A 26509-nucleotide genomic window follows, 5' to 3' on the forward strand; every position below is an offset into this window, starting at 1 on the left:
CAACACCGCAGTTCAAAAGCATCCATTCTTTGGCACTCACCTTCCATTATAGTCCAACTCTCACATCCATACCTGACTACTGGAAAAACCAAGGCTTTGACTAGATGGACCTTTGTTGGCAAAGTGATGTCTCTGCTTTTTAATATGTTGTCTAGGTTGGTCATAGCTTTTCTTCCAAGGAGTAAGCGTCTTTTAATTTCATGGCTGCAGTCACCATCTGCAGTGATTTTGGAGCCCAAGAAAATAAAGTCTCTCACTGTTTGCATTGTTTTCCCCAATAAAAAAATGACTTATTTGCCATGAAGTCATTGGAATGGATGCCATGATCTTAGTTTTTTGAACGTTGAGTTTTAAGCCAGCTTTTCACTCTCCTCTTTCACCCTCATCAAAAGGCTCTTCAGTTCCTCTTTGCTTTCTGCCAGAAGGGTGGTGTCATCTGCATATCTGAGATTATTGATATTTTTTTGGGCAATTTGATTCCAGCTTGTGCTTCATCCAGCCCGGCATTCACATGATGTACTCCACATACAAGTTAAATACAAGGGTGACAATAAAAAGTCCCTTATTTACCTGACTTCTCAATCTGAGTTTGCAAAAATCAACCATTAAAGTCCCTGACCCTAGGATTCCATCTTATGAACTGACTTTGTGTAAAGTAAAAATGGAAGTAATCCTGATTTGAAAATGTAAGACATTTTGAATTAGCAGAAAGTGAAATGTGATCTTTTCTTACAGCATGTGTGAATACCGACCGTTAGTGGACCAAGCAGGAAACTTAAATTAGTTTAGGTGGGAGAATATCAGGCCCAGGGGGAAGTGATGGGCTGCCCAGAGAGCCTGGTCCGGCTAAGCGTCATCTGCTGCTCAGGTAAGCCCATCATGCCACTGGGTTAATTTTGGAGAGAAATCAGAATTCCAGATGTTTATGTGAAATTGCCTCATTTGTTAATGTTGGTGTCAAATTCAAATTTAAAAACTGAACAAAGTGAAATAAAAAAAAACTCATTGTGTTGACAAACAAAACCAGCCTGTGAGGCAGATGCAATCAGCTGGCCTTCATATCACAATCTCTGTTTTACCACTTTAAAAAATCCCTATACTTAAAGAGAAAGAAAAGCTCCCTGATCACAATTTTCTTTTTGAAAAGAGTTTAGTGTTTTAAAGTAGGCCTTAATTACTCATCTCTTCTTTTTTTATACAAGCTCTGCTCAGGGTCCATTTTACTTTGGATTGAGTATTTTCTGAGCTGTGAAATACTCTCAGAATCCTTAGTCATTTAAGTTCTGCCCTGAATGTAGATTTTATCATAAAGCTATCTTTAATTCCTTTTCCCTTAAGCCATCTCCCACGTATTTTTTAAAGCTCATCAATATAAGTGTTTGTGTCTGTCTTATTTGTTTCTCATGTTTAGAAGGGGAAAAAGATTGATTACAAGGGTCATAAAAGTAATGATGCATTTAATGAAAGCATGTATTTTATAGATAAAATAAACTTTAAAAAATAACTTGAAGTTGGTACCCAAATTAATGGAATGAAATGACCTTCAGAAAGTAATTTCTTTATATTCAGGTCATTTGAGCCCTTTGCCTATTTTGATTTACTTTTAATTTGATATTTAAAAATTTTTGGTTTTGATGACTTTAGTTGCTCTGGTTGCTCTATAAAAGTAAACATTTCTGATGAGCCTAGTAAAATTCCAAGTTTTATCATAGTTATTATATTTTAACTGTATATAATCCAGAGAACTTGTTGCTGTGCATCAATGCTTGGACACTTTCTTCATTTAAAATGTATTTATTGAGTATGCAAAACAGGCGAGGCTGTGTTCTGGGCACTCCGTTTCCTGCTTTCTTGTCAGTTACATGATTTTATTTAGATTTCAACATGGCAAAGCTAATAATAAGTAAATAGAATTGGTTTTAGATGAAATCCAGTTGGATAATGGAAAGAAGTCTAGGACTTTCAAATATAGGGAATTTAACATGGGATGATTGTTGTATTGTTGCTGGAAGAGCTGGGAAGTCAAATAGGATGTCAAGGAAACCCAGAGATTAGCAACGGTAAGAAACTGTTACTACCCCAAGGCCCAGAAGGACAATGTGAAGATTCAGAGTGTTCCCTGCTGGAAGCTGAAGCCCTCGAGGGGGCTGCCCTTCAGTCCCTGCCAGTGCTTGCCATCAATCAGCCCTGAAGCTAGAGAGTGTGAGAGCCCAAGAAATAGAGGGGGCTGTGGGAATAGTCAGTTGAGGGATGGTAGCTTCGACTTGAGAATTAGGGTATAGTTTGTGACTAGTCCAATCAGGACTTCCTAATTTACTAGATGTGGAGTGCAAGGGAAAGAGTAGAGTCTGAATTGATGCCTAGGTTTGGGCATCAATTTTGGTTTCAGATGGAGTTGCCATTCACTGAGATGGGGAAGCCTGGCAGAAGGAGCAGATGTGGGGCAGAGAATCAAGAGTTCTACTTTAGACATGTTAAATTTGAGATTCTCTTTAGGCTTGTCAGTGAAGGTGCTGAGCAGGCAGTTGAAGCTCAAGATGAAGTCAGAAACATCAACACATAGGAGCTCTTTTCAGCCATGGAACTGACCATCTGAGAAAGACTACAGAAAAGGAGGCTGAGGAGCAAACCCCACTGTAATTCAATAATTAGAAGTCAGATAAAGGGGTTGGTAAGGATAACTTTTTTCTATAGAATCTCAGGGAAGAAAGTGTTCTAAGGAGGCAGGGGCATTCAGCCATGTCAAATTCCACTGAGATTTCAACTAAGTTGAGGACAGAGAATTGATTAATTCAAATGGCTGGAGAAAGGCCTTTCTGATAATTGTGAGACCTGGTGTAGTGGAGTGATGACAAAGGAAGCCCAACTGAAATGAATTTAGGAGAGAGGGTGAAGAAATATAAAGGGTGGTTTTAAACAAGTGTCACATGAAGTTTTGCAGTGAAAAGGAATGTTTCAGATTAGAGTGGCATTTGGCATCTTAACTACTCACTGGGAGCTAGACAACAACGAGGAAAATGCCCCTAAAATTCCAGGGGAAAATAATTTCCAACCTTGAGTTCTGTGTGAAAGCAAATCATCAATTATGTATGAAGGAAGGATGAAGATATCTCAGATATGCCAGGGCTGTGACTGTGCCTTGGAGGTACTGTCTCAATCACCAAGGATATTCTTCGCTGAAATGAAGTCATAGACCGAAAAAGAAGACCTGAGATCCAGGAGACAGTGGAAAGACCATAGAAATATACAAGAGAAAGTCCTAGGACCCTTATACAGCAGTTTTTGAGAGTAAGTACAGCTGATTCAGATCAGATCAGATCAGATCAGTCGCTCAGTTGTGTCCGACTCTTAGCGGCCCCATGGACTGCAGCCTACCAGGCTCCTCTGTCCATGTGATTTTCCAGGCAAGAGTACTGGAGTGGGGTGCCATTGCCTTCTGTATTTTATTTGTAATGAAAAGATTAGTTCTTAATTCTTCTCTTAAATGTCTTTAAAATATCAAAAAGTATCCTAAAGAGATATTATTGATATAATATTTGGTTGACAGTTCTCTTGTGACACTTATTATATTTTTACCTCATATAAATTCTTTCTTATCTATTTGTCTTTCTTTATGAGACCAGAAGTTCTCAAGCTTTGGTTTTCCTGAATTGTTACTCACAACAGTGGAAAATAACTCTTTTGTGTTATTAGGTCATTTAAAATGGAACTTTTAGTTGTTTCATTTCTATGGCATTTAGTGGGCACTCAAAGTTTATTTTTTTGTTGAATTTCACTGATTGATGATTTAAGTTGTTTTATGATATAAGGTAAAAAAAAATTGCTTGTAATTAGATGTCCTGATTTTCACTAAACAAGGAGATGGATGATATGTTTTAGACTCTTTGGCCCTTTCTTTCTTAACCTTGTCTAAGATGAAGGCCATCTGAGCAAACTATTTCATTTCACAGGTGAATTGATTTTGTGGTCAGGGGTGCATTTGGTAGCTAAACTTCCTGGGGCCTGTGAAAGTGCATGGTGAGTTGTGGGATGATTGTTTTATAGTAGAAGTAGTTGATTGATAATACCTGCCCTCAGCTTCTCCAGGAAAAGGTAGTATTTTTCATGCTTTGTATTGTCAGACTCTACAGCTTTAATGACAAATTTGTTTGAGTGGCTGAACATATCTAATGCTCCTTCCTGAAGGCAGTGTGGTGCTGCTGGCAGGTATGTTCATGGTTATCCACGAACACAAGGATGTGTCAGTCTAAATAATATTCATATTACCTATGGGTAGTTCTTTACCATTTGGTAAAGAGTTGCACCTTTGGAAATTGCACATTTATCCATTTGCTATGTAAGCATTTGAGTCCTTTTTTTATATGCTTGGCCCTGTGCTGACTTCTGGGATTATGGAAAAGGAAGCAAAACATGCTCACATCTATTAAAGAAAGACAAATAAACCATGTGTAAGGAGCATGATAATAGAAGCATCACAAAGGATGCTTGAAGAACATTTCTATTTCAGTGCAATAAATCTCTAACAGTAGATTTTCAGGTTTCAGGTACCTTATAACTAGGAAGGAAACATAACTCTGGCAAGGAGGGCTTCAAATCACATGTCCTTTTTTGTTACCAAAAGCAAATTGATACTTTAATCAACAATCTAAACAATCAACTTCAGAAAAAGGCCGTTGATATCAATCTTGAGAACTCTTTTCAGTGGCTTCATCGTAAACTTCTATTCCTCCAGAATAGACTCTCTCAATTCTAGTACTGGATCAAGTCCAGGCTTTAGAAACCTTTATGTATAACCTGTAATACTTTACTTCTGTGTAGAAATGCCTTCACAGAATCCAAATTTCAGTATTAAGTCTGTGACTTTTTTTTTCTTTTAATAAAAGATGGGCTTGAAAAACACACAGAAGCTTCTGGGTCTTTGTAAAACTGCATTTGAGGTCTAACCATTAACATTTTCTTTTTTATTCCTTTAAAAATTATATGTGAGAAATTTATTCAGATTTCAGATTCCCGTTTAGCAGGATGGTACTTGGTCTCTTGTGAATGAGTGAGTGAATGAATAAATACTGAGTATTCTATGTGCCAGAGTCTGTGCTAGGTGCTTGACACATTATCTTATTGATTCCTCTGGTAACACACTTGTATGTTACAAAATCTATTAATAAAATAAAAGCTCTGGAAATCATTATGCTTCCTATTTTACCTTTCTGCAAAAAATATAATTCCTTTCTTATGCTGAGTTCATAGGCACAGCTTATACTCTCTTCCAACACTCTGCTCCCTCCCCCTTCCATATACATCTGTATGCACACACACACACACACACATGCACACACACACACACACATCTCTACAGCTTTTCTTACTTGGCCTTATTTCCTTTTTGGAAATATTTAGAGTATAAGTGATAAGGGACTGGAGAGATTCTGATTATACATTGCTGCCATGTATCTTTTATTCTTCTCTGCTTATTGTGATAAGGGATTGGTTTAGGAGCAACTTTTTAAACCTTTAAAGGTCATATTTTCACTGTGTGTTGTTGAAACATGTAAATATCTCTGAAACCAATATCATGCTTATGCTGTTTTTAAATATGAAGAAAATGCTCTTAGTGGCCATGAGTGGTGTATGCATTATTTGCTCTTATTTCAACAATGACAGTGGTATCATACATGCCATTTGGTTATATTTTTTAAGCAATATTTAATTGTTTCACTCTGTCCATCTTAGAAATAGAAACAATTAGGGTGATCATGGAATATATAGATCCATTAAGTATAGCAATTTTCAAAAGGATTCCAAATTAAATTCAGTCAGTTAGATCTTTTTTGCCCTTCATACTCAAGTCTACTGAACAGAGAAGCTGGGTTTTTGATGTGCTTTGAAGCTTTATAGTATTATTTTTCCTTCTTGTCTGAAATTTCTCTCAAATAGATTTCTTTCAGTTTTGTTTATCCAAATTTAGATGCCTTAGTTCTAGAATTCTTAAAGTGCCTTACATGAAGCAGATGGCTTCCTAAATACAAGACAAGGAAATTTCACTGTACCTGCAAAACAATAAATCTGCCATAGTTGGGAATGGTGTCACATTTCAGATTGAAGATAGTTTGGATCCTGAGGTGCTGTTCTGAAAAGTAACTCAGTTTTCTCACTAGGTAGGCCCTTTGACCCTTTCATATTCTCAAAGTAAATGATGGTCCCAGCATACCTCAGTAAACCTCCAGTGAATTCACAAGAGAGATTTTACAATGCAAAGTCGGAAAATAAAAACACGGAAGAGTTTAGAGCATCTTTACTTGCAATCTATAAGACAATTTTAAAGAACCACAAATCCATATTAGTAGTCTTTTCAGAATTTTGTGATTTGGGATTTGAGAGCAGCTTCAAATACTTTGGTCTTTATCTTTAATCATGTTAAGTGACAAGTTTAAAAATGCAAGCAATAATATTTGTCTTGAGAAATACTGTCCTGTGATTTGGGAGTGCAGGCAGATAGGACGGGACTTCAGACAAAGGGGTCATCTTTTTCTGCTGGGGATTGATTTTGAAATTTGAAGTTCACCAATGCAAGCTTAGGCTACAAGAGCTCCTTATGGCTTTAAAATATTAGCAATTTTCAGGGATATATAAGCCAAGAAGGAAGACCTTCCCCAGAAGTTTTGGGGATTCCCTGGTGGCTCAGACGGTAAAGCCTCTACCTGCAATGCGGGAGACCTGGATTTAATCCCTGGGTCTGGAAGATCCCCTGGAGAAGGAAATGGCAACCCACTCCAGTACTCTTGCCTAGAAAATTCCATGGATGGAGGGTGGGCTTGGTGGGCTACAGTCCATGGGTTCGCAAAGAGTTGGACATGACTGCGCGACTTCACTTTCACTTTTTCACTTTTCCAAAAAAAGTTTATCTTTGACTAATCTATCTCCTAGGAAAATCAAGATAACTGCTTTTCCTTTATTTTATTGGTTTCAAGCAACCATGTGAAAAACTATGTAATCACCAAGTAAATATTGACCAGGTAATTACAGAGTAAATATGTTATGACACAATAAGCAGCAGATAGTTTATTTCTGCCTCCTGAACTACTATCTTCTGGTCCAGTCCTAACATTGAAAATTAAATGGTGATTATGTTTCTAGTATTTTTCAGTACTCTCTCTGAGTATTCTACCTAACAGTGAAGTTGTATAGGTAGTAATGTTTTCCATGTTACTGTTATTTTATGTATCAACCTAATTTGGTTTTCTATGGGTTTTTAAAAATAATGGCAACTAAAATAATACTTTTTGTAATGTTTCATAATTTTTGGAAGGACTTTCACAATACCCTCTATTAGTAGCCAATAAATAGATTTTTCTTCTAGAATAAAAAGCCTAAAGTCCAGAAATACTGCCATAGTTGTTTGTTTGTCCTGTTGAACCTGCCAGATGGGGGCTGATACATAATTTTCCAATTCTTTGGTCAGTGTGATTTCCACTTACTCATGTTCCAATAAATGTGTATGGATCAACCTTTGTTTATCAGGCATTGTACTAGAGGAGTGAAGATCTGCTGCAGCTTCAAACGTGGTGTTGTTTATGAGCCCAAAGGAAACAGTAGGAGAATTGGTGGGTTAGTGCCATCCTTACTGGAGGAATCTGGAGGTCAGGGCAAAACACCTGGAGCAGAGTGGAATATAGTATGGGAGGATTAGTTCACAAGCTGATATATGTCCATTTTCCATTCTGATTGGCTCTGTGTCAGTAGAATTATCAACTATAAAAGAGTAACCTCAGCCAGATAGAGTGAGAAGTCTGGAAGTCCAGAGTGCAGACTTCAGTAGTATATGGTCAATGAAACAGAGTCCTTCTCACTTCCAATTCAACCATCTTTTCCAACGCTTGAACATGTTTTGAAGACATGGACCTATCTACTACTTAGACCCACATCTTCCAGCTATTGCTTATAACAATCACAGGTCAAGGTGCAGCAGACTGGGCTTTTTCATACATGAGGGCCTCAGTACTGTGAGGCCCTCAGTGAAGCTAGACAGAAGGCTTCAGGCAGAAGGCCCCTCCTTTAACAAAGTGATATTTCCCTCAATTTCTGTTTGCAGACTGCCGCCTCTACCCTGGTTCATCCCTCTCTTTTAGGATATGATCAGCAGATGCCAAGTTTGTGGATCTCTTCTATCACTATCTTGGGTGCTGCCTGCTCTGCATTCAGTGGGTGACTAGGGTGACCAAATGTCTCACCACTGCATTTTAAAGGCTAGCAGATTCCCAGCCCTCAGTAAGCTAATTTCATAATTTTTACTTCCAGTTACTAGATTTTATGTTGTTTGGAACTAAGATGGCTGTGAATGACATACATGTGACCAATGCCCTATAAAGAACTAGTCTCTTACTTAAAATAAAGAGAGTAAAGCAGAAGAGACAGCACTGCTTCTATTTTATCAGTCAGAATGGAGTTTCTGTACGAGTTTCTAAGAAAGTGAGATTTAGAAGACAAAATGGGTTAGAATGGGCATTGAAAACCGAGTATCTGCCTCAAACATCAAGCATCTGAACCTCTTTCTATGTTTCCAGTTTTCTTGTGGTTCCTTGTGGAATCAGAGCTCTGTCAAATCAGAACCACCCAACCAAGACATTGAACTGAACATTAGTGATATGAGATGAGGACAGTGCAGAAGCCATTCTGGTAAGAGTGGTGGTGACCGTCATAGCAGAAATGCGGGTGATTTATACCCATTTCCCAGAGACATCAGACAGAAGCAATGGTTCTTGCAGGCAACATCCAGGCCCAGCATTCTTGGTGTCTTCATGTGAGCTGTTGTGATTGTTACTCTAGATGGTGGCAAGTGCATTCTCCTAGGATAGGTGCTTAGCACAGTTTAGGGCACTGTTCCTGCTTCCCTGGTTTCATTCTCTGACCATTCTGGGCATTCTATGAATTCCCCATTATTGTTAAGTGAACTCTGATTCTACTTAACTAGTCGGAGTTAATTCAGCCTTTTGCCATGTAGCACCTTGATTGAGAAAAGGGTACAGTGTAACTGTATTGGCTGCTAGAATTTAAGAGGACCATGAGGACAAGGAAGAGTGAAACATGACCCTTGTTCCAAAGCCAGGTAACTACAAAAATGATTAGGTGTAATTAAATTCTAATAGGGAGTAACATGGAGCAGAAGTTGTCAAGTTGAGTGTGATTGTTGTGGGAAATATCTAGCAAGTTGTCAAGCTCTGTCAAGAGCTTGTAAGAGGAGTTAGAGTTAAGTATATGAGGAACCTGAGCTAGACCAGACTCAGAAAGTTTATACTGGGTTAGAATGTTGATGAGAATAATAAAGTATACTTAGTTTAAATGATCTTCACTTTGGGTTTTTACTGAAATAGCAAATAAGCAAAGGATATATGATATCAGGGTACAGGTAAATCAGTGGACCCAGGTCCTAGATGCTTTCTCACTTCCTTTTGGAGGTGAGTCCATAATTCAGTGGCCAATAGACTCATTATGGAAAGAGAAATCTTCCAAGTTAGAAAAGGCCAGAGCAGTGTACTTCTTTTTTATGCTGTTAGGCTGGTGGGGTTCCCACGTCAGTGTGCTACGGTCTACCCACCACGTATAAAGCCATTCTGGCTGTGCTACAGTGATATACTTTTGTGTCCTACTTCCTACTGCATCTTTGGGCCTAAATCAGGCCTGGCCCTGGTCCATCTGAAAAGTCTAAGCATTTTGTTTAGCTGAAGTAAACAGATATCCTGACACTAGAAGATAAGGCTGCAGTAATCAGCTTTGAACCTTGTTGAGGCATTAAACATCCATTAATTACAAAGAGCACAAGAACCAGAGCAAAGAGCATCTCTATTAAGCTGTCAGGTTCTGTGAGTATTGGACAGCAGAAAAGAGATAGTTGCAGTGACCTTAGGGTTTAATTGTTAAGGATCATAGTTTTTCACTTTGATTCACTAGTGGCATATCTAACAGTGTTGCTTGAATTTGCTAAAGCACTACATTCTGCAGCTAAATATAATGTCAGGTAGAAAACATGGACGAGGATGGCTAGGAGCATATTTTGAGTTGTCCCAACTGGGAGATGGGGTCAGCATACACATGGTGACATTGCTGGGTGAAATGTCTAGAGTCAGTAGTGTAAAGCTTCCTCCTTGCATATTCTAATGATATTTGTATGCTTTCCAGAGATGTTTCTTGATTTAATCCCTGGAAAATTGCTTGCATCTTTCAGATCAGCAGAGCGAATTTGAATTAGGTTTCACATTTTGAAAATTGGCTGATTATAGTTCAGGTCCAGAGCTAGGCTTCATTTCCCAGATTTCTTTGTAGTTAGATGTGGCTATGCGTATAAGTGATATGGGCCATTTCTAGTCCTGACCCAGGGATGCTCTCCCCCGTGCACCTCTGTGCTTAAGAAAGGAGACTTCTCCCGAAATCACACAGGGAGAAGCCTTGCTTACTGACCAAGAATATCTCTATTAGACTGTAGATGAGACATAAACTTCTCTTGTATTGAGCTGCTGAGATGTTTGGGTTTATATGTTACCCTGAGTAATGAAGCCTGTTATAAAAGTATCAGCAGTTTAAGGCTTTGTTTGTATTTACCTTGACTCTGAGAAGTTTAATCTGTGTTTAGTAAATCACCAAGCTCTAGTGGCGAATCTAATTAATCTCTCAAGTTCTTGTCAGAACTGTTTACGTTCTTCTCTACTGTTAGACTCCATTTTGCTGCAAAGTCTTTTATTTTACATCTTCAGGTCTATTGCTTACTTGGGTTTAAGTCTGAAATACAAGAGAGAAATATGGACTAGACAGTTAATTGGTCAAGTTAACTACCTGCATAATGCTTTTTAATTGTGAGTTTTTCCCAGGAGCTATACTCAGAGTGAAAGAAGAAACAATCCAGGGGCTTGACTGAAGCAGATGCTGTCAAAACACTATCTTTCTACAGAGCTATTATCAAATTGCATAGATCTGTCCTAAACTGATAATATATCTGTTTTGTAGATACTTTCTCAACATGTGACTTTGAAATCTGTGCTTCTTAAACTCAGTTTCAAAGAACTAAAGATAGCAGTTGTTAGATTCCTCTAGACAGAAGATGTGCCAACTTTTTCTGGAAACAGCCAGAGAGTAAATATTTTAGGTTTTGTGGGGCAAATGGTCTCTGTTACAACTACACAATTCTTGAAAGCAGCAATAGACAATTCGTAGACAAATGGGTGTCCTGTGCTCCAAGAATTTTCTTTCTAAAAATAGATGATGAGCCTTTGTTTGTAAACACCTGTGCTAGACATCCAAATTTTATATCTGGATTATGTCAAACCATCAAGGAGTATTTCTTTGTTCCCTCTGGAATCAGGTTTACTGAGTTGTGCTTTGATCTTGTCTACTCAACTTGTCCTAAGGGGCATGGTAAGAGGCAGTTGTCTGGACTGGATATGATGTTTCTTGATCACAGGGAGCATAGTTGTCACAGGATGCAATGCCTCCTTTAGGGTGATCTTCTATTCTTCTAAAAGCAGTGACTCCCCTGACTACCTGTTCCTACCTATGGACAAAGTAAATCTTAGATACTATTATCTCTTTGCTTTGCTGGCAGAGAAAGTCAAGGAGCTGCAGCCTTCCATTATTCATATATACCATCTGAGTACTGATGCCATCCTTGCCTTTATCTTGAGCGTTTGCCATTTGCAACATGATATGTGCTGGTTTACAGGGTAGGCGTGGCCCCTGCCTTTATAGAGCACATATTCTTTTCAACTTTATTTTCCATTCTTTCTGGTTTAAACAAAATACTTATTTAAAAAACATGTTCAATGAGGTACATGACATCCTCATTTGGAGTGAGGGCAGATATATATAGGCAAACAATCCATTTTATATGCCATAGAATGGAATAGACCCTGGTATACTACTTCCTGGTTTTGAAAGTTGTTTTTCTAGCATTATAGACTCATTATTTCTTGTGGCAGCTCTTCTCCTCTAAACTGTGGATCTGAGTCTCAAAACTTTATAATCCACATAAGAATAGTAAGGGTATGTTATCACTCTTCTATTATTCACTAGTTAAGTATTCTATTCCACTTATGTGAATGAGTAGAAAAATAAAATGGTGGGTACTGCAGCAGTGTCAGATTACTATGTAAGTTTCTAAATGTGTACTCCCAGTTTCTGAAACTGGAAACTAATCTGGTATATAAATTGAGGGAAAAAAGAGTTAAGGATTACTCTGAGAGTTGTATCTTGGCAGCTGATTAGATGATGATGACAAGATATAGTGTGTGAAAGAAAAAAATTATTTTGCTATAATGAGTTTTGTTGGGACATACGAACTTCAAAGTATTTGCATGACACTCATGTGGCTATTTTGGGGCTTCCCTGGTGGCTCAGAAAGTAAAGAATCCTCTTGCAATGCAGGAGACCCAGATTTGATCCCTGGGTCCAGAAGAAGCCCTGGAGAAAGAAATGGCAATCCACTCTGGTATTCTTGTTTGGAGAATTCCATGGACAGAGAAACCTACTGGCTACAGTCCAAGGGGTCACAAAGAGTTGGACACAACTGAGTGACTAACACTTTTCATGTGGCTATTATCAAAGATTCAGCAGTTTTGCATATGTGTTAGAAATCAGGCTATAGATAGAAATACAGATCCGCAAATCATCAGGAATGGTTGAAGCCATGGGATACTACATGATGCTTCATTAGGAAACAGTGTAAATTAAGGACAGCAGAAGATTAAAGGTGGTATCCAAGGAATGCTGATATTTAAGAAATTGAAATGAAGAGGAGACTTTCGGAGAAGCAGGAAGACAAAGTCTTGAATATTATAGAAGTTAAAGAAAAGCATTTCCAAAAGAGAAATGCAAGATTCTACAGAAAGGTCCAGTGAGACATTCAAAAAGAGGTCACTGGGTTTAGATAGTGGTACACAGATAGCAGTTTCTGACAAGTATTGGGGAAAGGAAGAAACCAATTTCAGAAATTTGAGGAGTAAATGGGAGGTGAACAAATGTGGTTGGGGTAAAAAATAAAGCCACTTTTTAAGAAAGTTGAGTAAAAAATGTTTTTATATAATGAAGGTAAAAATGTATTTTTTCATGAAGAGAGGCAAAGTTATACAAAGAAAAAACAACTAGATGAGAAGACAAGAGAAAGAGCAGCATCAGGTAGTTCACATGGCAAGAAGGGAGGATAAGAACCACGGGGCCCAGGTCAACCTTGGCAAGATGACACTGGCGCCAGTTCCCTCTGTTACTTTATGCACAGTGACAGCCTCTTCTGTTGATTTGCTGGCTCTTCTCTGTATGGCTGTCAGCTGATTAGTTTGTGTCCTATCATCTTCATATTTTTGCTGAATCTAAAAATGAGATGCAGCAATAATTCTTCCTATTTAATATATCTTAACAGCAACTGGTGGGCTTCCCTGTTGGCTCAGTCATCAATGAATCTGCTTGACATACAGGAGATGCAGGTTTGATTCCTGGATCAGGAAGACCTCTTGGAGAGGGAGGCAAGCTGCTGGCAACCTACTCCAGTTTTCTTGCCTGAGAAATCCCATGGACAGAGGAGCCTCGTGGGCCAGAGTCCATAGGGTTGCAAGTGTCAGACATGACTTAGTGACTAAACCACCATCACCGACAGCAACTGGTTACCCAGTTCAGTTTAATGCAGCCTCTATGAGATATCAAAAATAATCAATATGAGATGTGGGTAGAGGCAAATAGGAGAAGACTATAGCAGCCCATTGTTTCTAACCATTTGCATCATTTTTGGCATGTCTATTGACAGCAGTCACAGATGAGGCCAAAGATGGAGTAGGCTTGGAGCCTACTTTGCTTTTCAGCCCTGACTGAAGTGCAGTCTTTAAATCACACTCCAAAGTACAATTACCAAATGAATTTATACATCATAAACATGTAGGAAAGCAGAAAATTGCTTTCAAAAGACAGAACACTCTTCAGAGACATTCTTCAGAGTAATCTGTTAACTCCTAAGAAGCCTTCCTTCTTCAGGAAGCTGCCACTCGATTTCACCTCATTGCCTCTAGTTCCAACTTAGCTCATGTAAACAGACCCCCTTTTTCTATGACGATTCCTCAAAGAATCAAAATATTGCTTTATTGTTCTTTTTCGTCAGATGGTTGAGGGGGTTGTAGGTGTTAGGAGTAGACCTGTTCTCCAAGGGTCATTCTGGTTTTTTATACTTCTAAACCCATTTGATTATAGTCACAAAGGGAAACACACTGATGATGCCCTGTGTTGGTGCTGAAGAAAAACACTGAACAGACAGAAAGTCTTCTCCACAGTCAAACTGAGCTATAAGGACTGTACTTCTTACTTCTCTCAGGGAAGAGTAATATAATTGGTCCCTGTAATACAATAACCAGTCTGTCCATTCTTTGCTCAGGAAAAGATTTATTTGAGAGCCAAGTCTCACGGAATAAACTGGCTTTGGGATAAAGACTGGGAATAGATTAATTTCTAAATAAATCTTAATAAATGCATCAATAAAATGAACACAGTAAGAGAAATAAATAACACATTTAAGAATATCTTAAGTACATTTACATATGATATTATACAGATGATAATTACATTAGAACACACCTTGGACTGATTTTCTCAAGAGCATCTACATGAAAAACAAACACTTGTGAATTAGAATTTCTGTCATGAAGTAGAAACAAGAAGTAAGAACATGTTTTCAAATATACAGTAAAAAGATCACCCGCTCCTGTAAAGACACTGACATTCATCTTAGTACATAAAAGAGAAAATATACTGAGGATGGGAATGCAGGAGCTGTAACAATAGCTGGAGAGGTGACTCTGATTCTAACGGATGGCTTGTGTGAGAATTTGGTGGGAAAGTAATTTGCAGAATTAAGACAGCAGCATTACTGTTGGGTTTTCTTATTTTAAAATGTCAACAGCTCTATGAATGGAGGGAAATTTGGGGGATTTTATTTTGCAGGAAGCCAAGGTAGTAGCTGCAAAAGTAATATCGCCAAAATGAAATGCATTAGGGAATGTGAGAGCACAGGTTGGTACATTAGTCTCAGTAATTCAGCCAGTCCTAAAAAGGGTAATAGCCCATTTGAATGACAGGCAAAGGAATTCAAAAGGATAACAGTTATTGTTTTTGTTGTTATTGTTGTAGTTGCTTGCTTGTCATTTTTTAAATAGCCATATTAAGCAGAGGCAGTTTTTAAAAACTTATTTTGAATATCATTTTATGCAATTGTAAGTCTGGACGTTTTCATTCTTTCATGGATTTTAAGTGATGTGTTCTGCATGACTAAGAGCTTGCTCAAAGCAGAGGAAAGTAACCTGTACTTTAACTAGTGAGCCCCTTGTAAGGCATTCATGCACATTAAGATGGAAAGATATATAAATAGCACTTGATAAAATTACAAGAACTTGTATTTAAATTTAATTTTCTCTGCAACTGCAGTTAGCATTGTTTTCTTCCCCCCACTGGTCTCTGACATACTATTTTTGAGAGAGAAAAAAAAATGTTTTTGCTACCATGGCAACAATATCCTTCTCTTGCTTTCCATCATAAACCATAGTTTCTGAGCATAACTAGGAAAATTGAAATGTGGAAAGCTCAAAATGATAAGGCCAAGCATGGTAAGCATTCATCTAAATGAATATTTGTGTCATTGTTCTTGTGCTCACGGTAAGGCTGGAACTTTCAAGGTCAACATATTTGTTCATAGTTTTCACAGTGGCACTCATAAAATATTACTGCCACTTACTGGGCAACTACTCTTTTCACTAAATGTCTTATTAGCATGATTTTCCAAAGACGATAGGAAATTATCACACTCCATAGTACAGTTTGTTTTATTGTGTTGAGGAAATGTAATACAAATAAAGGGCACACATTCTAGTGAATTTTAGAAAAGAAATGATCTGCTACTTGACCCAGAGTATGTGCTGGGGGAGGAAGAATTACAAAGGCTTAGAGAGAAGCTGATGGAGCTTATTCTATTATTTGTTTCAGAGGTGACTCTGAAATGATGCTTCTCTCTGTGATACCCTTTCAATAACAATATTCTTTTTATTTTCCTTGATCTTTCACAGCCTGTGGATATTTCAGGTTGCAAGGTAAAATATGTTCTTGCTCCGTGGCCAGCTTTTAAAATCCTCTCTAGCTCTGCTATGACACCAGATAAAAACAACAGAACCTCTGTTGCCCTTTGGCTCTGTGTCACACCTCCTCTCTCTTCAGCTTTTCCTTAATCTCTGTCTATATTGACTTGAGATCTGAAACCTCTTTAGCTAACCCTCTTTGAATGGCAAGTCAGATTCCAAACCTACTAGCTAGTTCTGATATGGTACTTGCCTCAAATGATTGCATTTGGAAAACATATACTGCTGGAGATGATCTTGGGGATATTGCAATGTTCTGTCCAAGCCTTTGGGATGCCACCTTTCTGGAGTCTGCTGGGTTCTCTGGGTCCTGCTTATCCATGGAGGAGGATAGAGAAATGTCCTTTTGGGCCATGGACTGACCTGGACCTCATGGAAGATTTGCTTTTATAAGCAGGTGGATGTATATTTTTTCTGTTTTGTCATGGACACATCTTACTACATGTGGCAGATTCAAGGCTGCTTCACAGACCAAAGTGATGAGCCAGGAGTCATAAACTAGAGTTTGCTTTCTTGTCCTTCTTTATACTCAAAGTTCAAAATAATAATTGTTTTACATTAGTATAATTACGTGTCCAGGGAGATGTTTGTTGATCTTAACTTGAATTGATTCTCAGTGTCAGAATTAAAAGAGTGCAGGATGATGCTGGTCTGAGATTTTTGATCATATGGCAGCAGGAATTGGCTTTTTACATGGCTGCTTTAATGGGCCTCATTAGGTCCACAGGAAAGACTTTGTAATGTCAAAACACCCTCAGCTTTGGGTCACACCAAAGCTTTAATTGCCATCACTGTCACTTACTGGGTATCTATCACTTTGGATAAATTATTAAGCTCCTTTAAAATGGAGTTAGAATGCTTATGCTGGGCTAATCTGAGATGCAAGTGACAAATGCGCTTGAGCTGTATGTAGCATAGAGGACATACTCATTACATTGCTTTCTTCTCTCTAATAGGACTCACTGGGTGTTGAATGGAGTTGCAAAGGATTTGTGTTGATATACTTCTCTTCCTCTTGGAGTATTTTTCAATAAAAACTTTACTTTAGCCAAGACTGAGCCTTGCATATAGAAGATGCTCAAATATTATCAGTTTGGTTAGAAAATTGAAACAAATTTTCCTAATTTTCACAAGTACTTAGGCAGCTATGGATCTTAAAAAAAAAATAACGTGATATTAGAGCCTGAAAAAAATGAACAGGGCGGGGACCTTGAATTCCTCTTCCACTGGCTTAATAACTCTTGAGACAGCATAGAGCATGTCTCAGGAATGTGAAATTTCACATAGAGCATGTGAAATGGCTGGCCTATGGCACAGCCAATCCGTTCCTTTCAGTCTTCTAAGAATTGATGTGAGTTGCAGCCAGATCAATTTGGCTGTGGCGATTGGTATCGATTGTGTAGATGGGCAAAAAAGAATGGATTTGGCATGTCACAGAATAGTTCATTTGCCTACTGCAGATACTGTAGTAGTTCAGGAAAAACTGCACAGTGGTGAGGATCAGGACATACAGCCTCTTTTCCTGGTCCTTTCTTTTTATTTTATTTTATTTAAAAAAAAAATAAAAAATAAAATCCTGGTCCTTTCTTATCTTCATCTTGCCCTGTGTGACCACCAGAGGCTCTCATGGAGCAGTTGATCATATTCTTGGACTTATCCTTCTCTCTCTAAAATTACTTTCTGCTGCTAAGTCACTTCAGTTGTGTCCGACTCTGTGCGACCCCATAGACGGCAGCCCACCAGGCTCTCCCATCCCCGGGATTCTCCAGGCAAGAACACTGGAGTGGGTTGCCATTTCCTTCTCCAATGCATGAAAATGAAAAGTCAAAGTGAAGTCGCTCAGTCATGTCCGACTCTTAGCGACCCCATGGACTGCAGCCTACCAGGCTCCTCCATCCATGGGATTTTCCAGGCAAGAGTACTGGAGTGGGGTGCCATCGCCTTCTCCGAAAATTACTTTCTACTCGTCCTTATAAAGCCAAGCAGAACCCTGTTTCCCTCTTGCTCCCAAGTACAAAGCTCCCTCCATATCACCTGCTTCTTGTTTGGAGAAAAACTGAAATCTCCCAGGCCACCCTGAGTCACAAAAGAGTAGACTCAAGCAGTTAATGATCAGGACACTAGAGTCACAGACTCTTTCAGTGTCCAAAGCACTTTCCTGAGTTGTTTTACAGATACTATAACTGCCACCAGAGGGACAAAGCTAACTACATGACGACCAGACTGTAGCCATGACATTAACTACTCCAACTTGAGCAATAATGAAATTATGGTGAGCACAATTCCAAGAACTGGCCTCAGGAAAATGGGATTAACACTATTGCTCATAATAATCTATATTCTTGTGGGCATCAATGTAATTGCAGCTTGTTCTGTTGATATATGTAAGCAGGCAACTAAAACTATCAGCAAAGAAAGGCTACAGACCTGTGTCAGCATCTTCCACTTTAAGAATACAGTGCTCTATGTCTGTATGAAGAAGTTACAGAAGACAGACCTTTGCCTCTAATCTGATAGAAATGGTGTGATGTCTGACAGTGGGGATTTGTAAGTGACTCTTTGTCTGCAGGAGGTATTTAGTCTTGTCACTTTAGCAAAGCTATGTTCTAACTAGCCTCTGGCTCAAGTATACCTTTCAAATCTTTTGATCATATGACAATGCCTCATCTAAACTGTTGATTCTTTCCTTAAGTTAAAGAAGTAGAAACAAAGAATGCTAAGTTGCTTCAGTCGTGTCCGACTCTGTGAGACCAGGCTCCCCCGTCCCTGGGATTCTCCAGGCAGGAACACTGGAGTGGGCCACCATTTCCTTCTCCAATGCATGAAAGTGAAAAGTGAAAGTCAAGTCGCTCAGTCGTGTCCGACTCTTAGTGACCCCATCGACTGCAGCCTACCAGGCTCCTCCATCCATGGGATTTTCCAGGCAAGAGTACTGGAGTGGGGTGCCATTGCCTTCTCTGAATAAGTAACTAAGAGATGACTAAGTTATTTCTCCAGCTTCCCCGACAGCAATTTCATGGACAAACTGTGTGAACAAGATAGCATCTAAAGAAAGATCATTGGGAGACAACAAATTTGCACGCAATGGGAGATGGTGACAAATCTGACCCCCTACCTCAATAATTAACTGGGATTACTTCCCCTTCTTCCCTTTAAAAAGTTTCATAGTCAAGCAGAATCTTCTGAGTTAGTTCTGGGACACAAGTCCACCTTCTCCCCAGGTTGCTGACTCTTGAATAAAGCAATCTTTCTGTTCCTACTAACACTCATCTCTTGAGTATTGGCTTTTGAACTCTGAGCAGCCAAACCAGAGTTTGATAACACTTAGGGGTACTATCATGTAAGTTTGAATATTTGACATTTTCTTTTACTTTCCTCTTTCCTTTGTCTGTCTTCTTTTCATTCTCCACCCCTATTCGCATTTGAATCATGGACCAATTTCATTTCTTACTTAGGACCATATCTCAAATTCTTCCCAGGCTTTTCTATAGCCTATGCCAACCTTCTTGTTTGTTTTGGAAAATATTTGTTTTACTTGCAGTCCTGCTGGATGCCACTGCCTGTTTTCCCTCTTTAAATCCTGCTTTGATTATTTCATTCTCTGGCTTAGAATCTTCTCTAGGTCTATATATTCTAGCGTGTTATAGCACCTTGAAGAAACTCTCTCACTTAGGTGATGGAAAAGATGAACATTTTACCTTCTGTACCTTCTTGGCAATCTTGGTGTGACAGAGATAGAAAACAGTCCAACAAAATGTGTGTTCCTCCTTTGAAGCCTAGAATTTTCACTGAGAAATGACAGCTGAGGTAGGAGCTACATTTTTCCAGTGGCTGCTTAAATCCAGGTCTGGTCATTCTCTAATACTTATCAAAGCAGTGTGAGCAACATTGGTGTGTTTGTTCTAGGCAAGGTGCTTGAGAAGTGAGTAAATCTTCTCTGGATTCTCTGTCCGTCTGTTGCCTGGATGAGAAGACTCTGAGGCCTTGGGGAACAGTGGGACTCCAAGACAGAATGACTCTAGTTACTTGAATTGCGTATGGAGGAAAGACACCAAATAGGAATATCAAACTGAACCATTACACGAGGAGGAAATAAATGTGATGGTTCTATTCCACTGAAATTTTGGGGCTCCCTTCCACCATACCTTTACCTCTGTCTTTCCATCTTCCTAGAAAACCTTGTTTATTCTTTCTCTACTAGTCTCAGTTTTACCACAATTATAGGTTAAATTCAAGCTTCACTGCTGTTAAGCCTTTCTTAATGATGCCAAACCAATTTGTTTTCTCCAGTCTCTGAATTTCTTCATTGCTTATTTTCCACATTGCTAGTTGGTTCTTCTATAGCAATTATCTTTTTCTTTCTTACAACAATTATAGAAATAAAGTTTACTATGTACCTATTGCTTGTAGAGCCCAAGTTGGAAAATGTATATGTGCTGTTTCCTCAAATTTAGTGTGAAGGCAACAAATGTGTATCCCACATTACTATAGTCTTCAAAGTGTCTGGTGAGCAAGGTATTAGTATTTGATATTATTTTGGCTTTGTTTCTCAGAGTTGGGATTTAATTTTTTGAGAATAAATGTGCTAATTTAATCAAGCACATTGGACATCTTAAGAGTCTGCAATGACTCTAAGGCTATGGTGTTCAGAATCAGTGAGGGTGCTGCATCTCAGCTTGCAAAGTTTGTTTAGATCACCTCTCTGATGCAGGCTGGGTAAATTGCCAGAATTTCATCTCTTGACCAGATTTCTGGGTGGATTTTACTTAAAACCTACATGGCTAGGAAACAATGTAATTTGGCACTTCTCATCTTCACTAAAAAGATTTTGTTTTTTAATAACAGAAGATCCATATTTCTCCCCCATAACTGGAGAGAGGTATTATAACATGAATAGAAAAGTTGAGCTCTTCTAACTTATACTTCTGAAATATTAAATTTTTTATTAACTATTATTAAAAATAAAGTAGGAGGAAAGAGTCTTGAGAATGTTGAAGACTAATGCTTGTTTTGTTTTTAATTTTATGATATTTGGACACCAGTGCCCTTACATCAAAATGACTAGATGATGACTCACACTTTATCTTTAATAATATCACTACTTCTTTCTTTTTTCCTTTTAATAGATTGCTGTATTTTTGCTTTTGTTGTTGGTTGACACTGAAGAATAGTTTCTCTTTTAAAAAAGAACAATCTGAACTTTTGCGAATGCTAAGTATGTTAGGGAAAAAAATGCTGTAATTTAATAATGCAGAGGCAGTGCCAAGTAATGTAAGACTGAACAATGATCTAGTTTGAATTTGGATAAACTACATCTGCAGGTAGAGCATTCTTTATTAGAAATGTCAGAAAGATATGTTTACAGTAAAATTGACTAATGGAGAAAGTAGAATATAAAATAAACAGCTTCAGTGTAGCATATGGTATAAAATTCTAATAAAAATGATCAAAAAGGTGACAACCTTGATTGATGGTTATAGCATTAGAGTCAGAAGTAAACTTTAATTTCTCATATTTTCTTTTTAATCAGGATAACAGCATCATTATGGACTGGAGAAAAGTCATTTTGTAGTGGCATGACCAAAAGAGTTTGGGATAGTATGTAATCTAATAAGGAATAGGATGTAAGAATCTTTGAAAAGACATCTAACTTCATGCCTAAGAATTAGATGCATTATAAAATGAATTTTATCTATGATGCAATAAGATGTGCTCCAATGCCTAAGAATTAGATGCATTATAAAATGAATTTTATCTATGATGCAATAAGATGTGTTCCAAACAAAAATAGGAAAATTAAATTTGAGGAGAGCAGTTTTTTCCTGAAATATGCTGGACTCAATTTAGTTTATGGTATGCTATAATCAGAATAATAGAATTCTCAAAATATTGTTTACAAAGAATTTATCTGGGCTGGAGCCATATTGAATAAAATTGTTTTCTGTTTAACTTGTATCAATTAAAAATTGTTGTTGTTCAGTCACTAGTCATGTCCAACTCTCTGAGACCTCATGGATGTCAGGTTTCCTTGTCCTTCACTATCTCCTGGAGTTTGCTCATTTTCATATCCATTGAGTCGGTGATGCCATCCAACCATCTCATCCTCTGTCATCCCCTTCTCCTCCTGCCCTCAATCTTTCCCAGCATCAGGGTCTTTTCCAATGAGTCAGCTCTTTGCATCAGATGGCCAAAGTAGTGGAGCTTCAGCTTCAGTTCTTCCAATGAATATCCAGGGTTGATTTCCTTTAGGATTGACTGGTTTGACCTCCTTAGGAAATTAAATTTTTAAAAATAAATTACAAAACAGTTGGAGAACAATTGTTACTGAGTTTAAGAAAAAGAATGCCATAAATATTGCCATCAAATTATAAACTCCCAGAAAAAGGACAAGTATAGAAAGGACTATGTTGGAACTATGTTTGTTGCTGCTGGTAAGATCTGAAACATCATTGTAGTTTAGTGGAAAGTTATTCCTCTTTATAGAAGTCAGGCTGATGCCCCTAACTGATACCTTCAACAATGAACCAATGTGCTCTGAAGGAAAAATAAAAGTTATAAATATTCAAAGCAAGTATGTTGAAAATACGACTTTATTTCTTTTTATGCTTTCTGTAACTTTTTGCTAAATGGCTGCATTTGCCTCATCTTCTAATTTTTACAACCTAATTACAATATAAGGCACCCAAAGAGCTCAGAATAGAAGATTCAGTCAACTGCAGTTTTCTTGTTGACACTGATCTCCAATACCATGCAAATGGGCCCACCATTCATTCCTGATCAGTTACTGTCTTTGTAGTTGAAATTTGCCTTTTGTTTTTGCATTCTCCAAAGGGGCTTCCCTGGTGTCTCAGTGGTAAAGAACCCACCTGCCAATGCAGGAAATGTGGGTTCAATCTCTGGGTCAGGAAGATCCTCTGGAGAAGGAAATGGCAATGCATTCCTGTATTCTTGTCTGGGAAATCTCCTGGACAGAGAAGCCTAGAGGGCTATAGTCCATGGGGTCACAAAGAGTTGGACACGGCTTAGCAACTAAACAACAACAGTATCACTTACTAAAGCCTCTTTTTCCTTTAAAAGTTACTTGTTTTCAAATATTATTGCTCTAGCCTTTGGATCATGGCTGTAATACAACTCCTGGGATCTCAGTTAATGTGAGAAGAGCCAGTCTTGAAAACCTTAGGAATCCTATTCAGCCTGAACACAAAATTATTTCAAGAGTTAAATGTCACTAAAATATTCAACAACAAAAACTTATTATATGGATGATGTTTTTCAAACACTTGTATTTTTCAAACCAAATTCTGTATCAGTCAGGTTTTAACCACAGAAGTATAATTTATATCTATCTGTATTATGTATATAAACACTGTATGGATACATATTTAAAAATTTGTTTTTGTTTTTGTTACAGAGAACTGGCTTATGCATTTGTGGGTCTAGTTCAACAGTCTCTGTAAGGCTGTTGTCTTCACATCTGCTGCTGGAGCTTGACATCCACAGACGAGGCAGTTGGGAAGGTGAGATCATAAGCAGGCTGGAGCCCACAGGATGAACTCAAACCCTGTTGGCTCCTGTTGCTTCTGGCTTAACTGATGCGTCTGTCCTGCGGAAGCTGGGGCCCTTTGTCAGTTAATCCCAGGTACCTGGCCCAGGAGTTAAAGCTGCTGAAGGAGATCCAGGTAGGTAATTTATTTTGAGCCTGGATGTTTCTGCACATCAGCCAGATGAGTCAGCAGATCAGCAAAAACATGTGTCAGCTGCAAAATGGCTGCATCGTTCCTGCTCTTCCTTCGTTCATCCAAGCAGCTTAACTGGAGAACAAGTCCCTTCATAAGGAGCTGAAAGAACAGAATGAAGAAGCTGGTCCTAGACCAAATAAGGAGGAATGTGAGGTTCTTAATATAAAGGAATGAAGCAGCGTGTGGTTTATATTCTTAACATAACATTTTCTGACATATCACGATGGTATGTTTAGTATTCAGCTCACATATCTTGCATAGCTCACATGCAGCCTTCCCCTTCATTTAGAGAATGCATTTTTGCTCATTATTGTTATACCCCTTGTTCTCCTTTTAATCTCACCTCAACATTTCATCAGTGGCTAAAGCATGTGAATTCTAGTACATTCCTATGTCCTTTGGATGGAGTGGAGTGTGAAATAGCTGACAAAAATTACAACTCAGTAGTGGAAATGGATTAACTACTAATAAAAAATTTCAGTTACCTTTTGTAATATGACTTGAATTTAGTGGCTAGTATTCAGAGAGAAAAAAAGGAAGCAAATGGAATTATGAAAAGTGGATGGAATTGATTTTTTAAGCATAAGGAATTGTGAGGAAAGACACAGCCATACTGATATAAATGCAGCTTCCAGTAAATCTCATTCCTCTTAGCCGTAATTATGAAAATCCTCTTGAGCATTTCAGTCTGTTGTGAGCTGCTTTGCTGTTTTTCACAACAGAAACAATTTCAGTTATCTTAGAAATCTGGAGCAGCCTTCAGCTTGATGCCCAGAAGACTCGCTGGTACTGTGCTCGGGGTCAATTGTTGCTTAAACTACTTTTAGAGTCTATTCAACATGACAAGCAGATCAATCTTTTCAGTTCAGAACTGATGAAATTCTACATTTTAGAAAGCATTGCCTGGAGAGTATGAATTCAATAGATGTTTTTGAGGACCATTTGGTGTTTCTTTAGACTGTTGTACTTGGGCTTTTCTAAATGCAGAATACTAAACCCATTTGGATCTTTTAAACAGGCTTAGTTCTCTCAATATATACTTATTGTTCCAGAGTAGAAGGAATTAATCTTAGAACATCATCTTGTCGTTTAACTGAGTATTGGCACTGATTTTAAGTAGTTGTGTAAAATAAGGAAATTAACATCATGGTTTTATTGATGATTTTTTTTTAAACTTACAAATCACATGCTGAGGTATGCATAAATGAAAATGCTAGGGTAAAATATACTACTTCTAGGCTATCACAAGAAAGATGGAAACTCACATTATTTACCATTTAGACTTACAATCAAAGAGCTTTCATACTTGAGTGTAACTAATTATACCCCAAAATAGATTGGCATAAGAGCAAATGGATCTTAGAAAGTAGAAAGCAATAAATAGGCACCAGCTGGACAAATGACACCTGCAGTGTAATCAACCAGGATTAATTTTATGTAGCTAAAACACTCATCCTACTTAACAAAAGAATTTGTGGAAATTTTTGAATTTTTTGTTATACTCCCTGAAATTGTTTTTAATTGACTTTTTTTGTGGACAGATGCAGAAAATGGAAATTGAGGTATGATCCTGTGAAAAGGATGCCTCTCTATCAATATTAAGGAGATAGACTTGGATAGGGAGCAAAGGGTGTTGACCTGCAGTGCTGGATTGAAGGATGGCCTTGGTGAAGAAAATTCCTTTTTCTATATTTACAGGTAACAGGTAACATTATATTATGTTGTTGGGAAATATGAAATATTCCAACAAGAATTCCTTACTGAGGTGATCAGTGCTTTCCACCAGTGCATGATAAAATAAGGGTCAGCCCCTATCTAGTTGCTCTATTTGTCCAAATACTAAATCTGTGATTTTGGCATTGATATTTCAAGTAAACAATAGTTGAATGGAATAACTACGAGATAAGCAGAGAAAGATGGAAAACACCTTTGACTTGGCTACACACTGGGGACACGGCAGTGAATTTAGGGATACATAATTTGTAACTGGACTTGGTTTTAAAAACCTCTGGTTTTAACATGAGGTATCTTGATTGTGAAGGCCATCAAACATTTTAATGTTTTTGACAGAAATGCTAGTGTTTGCTCTCCATTATATTTGCAGTGTGATTGAGAAAGGTTTAAGTTATGTGCCTGACTGTGGAGAGATCAGAGATGCACTACAAACTGACTGATAGCAGGAGAGAATGCACTGAAACATTTTTGTACTCTGCATTTTGATTGGTTGATGATTTGGCTTCTCAGGCTGCTGAGGCTGCAAAAGGAGTGAGGAAAATGAACCAGCCACTAAATTTCGAAACACTGAGGAGGTCAGAGAAGCTGGGGTTATTATCATCTCTCAGCAAGCACATAAAGCATTAAACGTTTTTGGCCCCGTTTTTGTGACAGAGATTTTGACAAGAACATAAAACAAAAGCCTCACAAATTCATGCTGCTGACAATGATTATAACACGACCATGGTATAAATGTCAACATTTCTTGAATCAATTTGAAGATGGTGGTCTGGCAGTCTTCTGCAGACACTGCAAATGATTACATTAGAATTTCTCCACTTATGATTGCAATACTGGAAAAGGTGAAGGAGTTTCTATATCATGCACCAAAAAAGGATTTTTAAAAAC

General features: G+C 38.1%; 1 long non-coding RNA gene across 2 annotated transcripts; it reads left to right on the forward strand.

The window, feature by feature from the left end:
• Positions 1 to 581: 581 nt before the first annotated feature.
• LOC129619889 (uncharacterized) lies at positions 582 to 25557 on the forward strand. 2 transcript variants are annotated; one of them, XR_008698231.1, is made up of 3 exons: positions 582 to 868; positions 23560 to 23827; positions 25429 to 25557. It is a non-coding gene; the product is annotated as an uncharacterized LOC129619889 (long non-coding RNA). The 2 variants fall into 2 exon arrangements; XR_008698232.1 differs by having other exon boundaries at positions 23560 to 23665; positions 25429 to 25544.
• Positions 25558 to 26509: the final 952 nt, after the last annotated feature.

The sequence above is a fragment of the Bubalus kerabau genome, chromosome 9 (genome assembly GCF_029407905.1).
Source record: "Bubalus kerabau isolate K-KA32 ecotype Philippines breed swamp buffalo chromosome 9, PCC_UOA_SB_1v2, whole genome shotgun sequence".
In the NCBI taxonomy this organism is placed as follows: domain Eukaryota; kingdom Metazoa; phylum Chordata; class Mammalia; order Artiodactyla; family Bovidae; genus Bubalus; species Bubalus kerabau.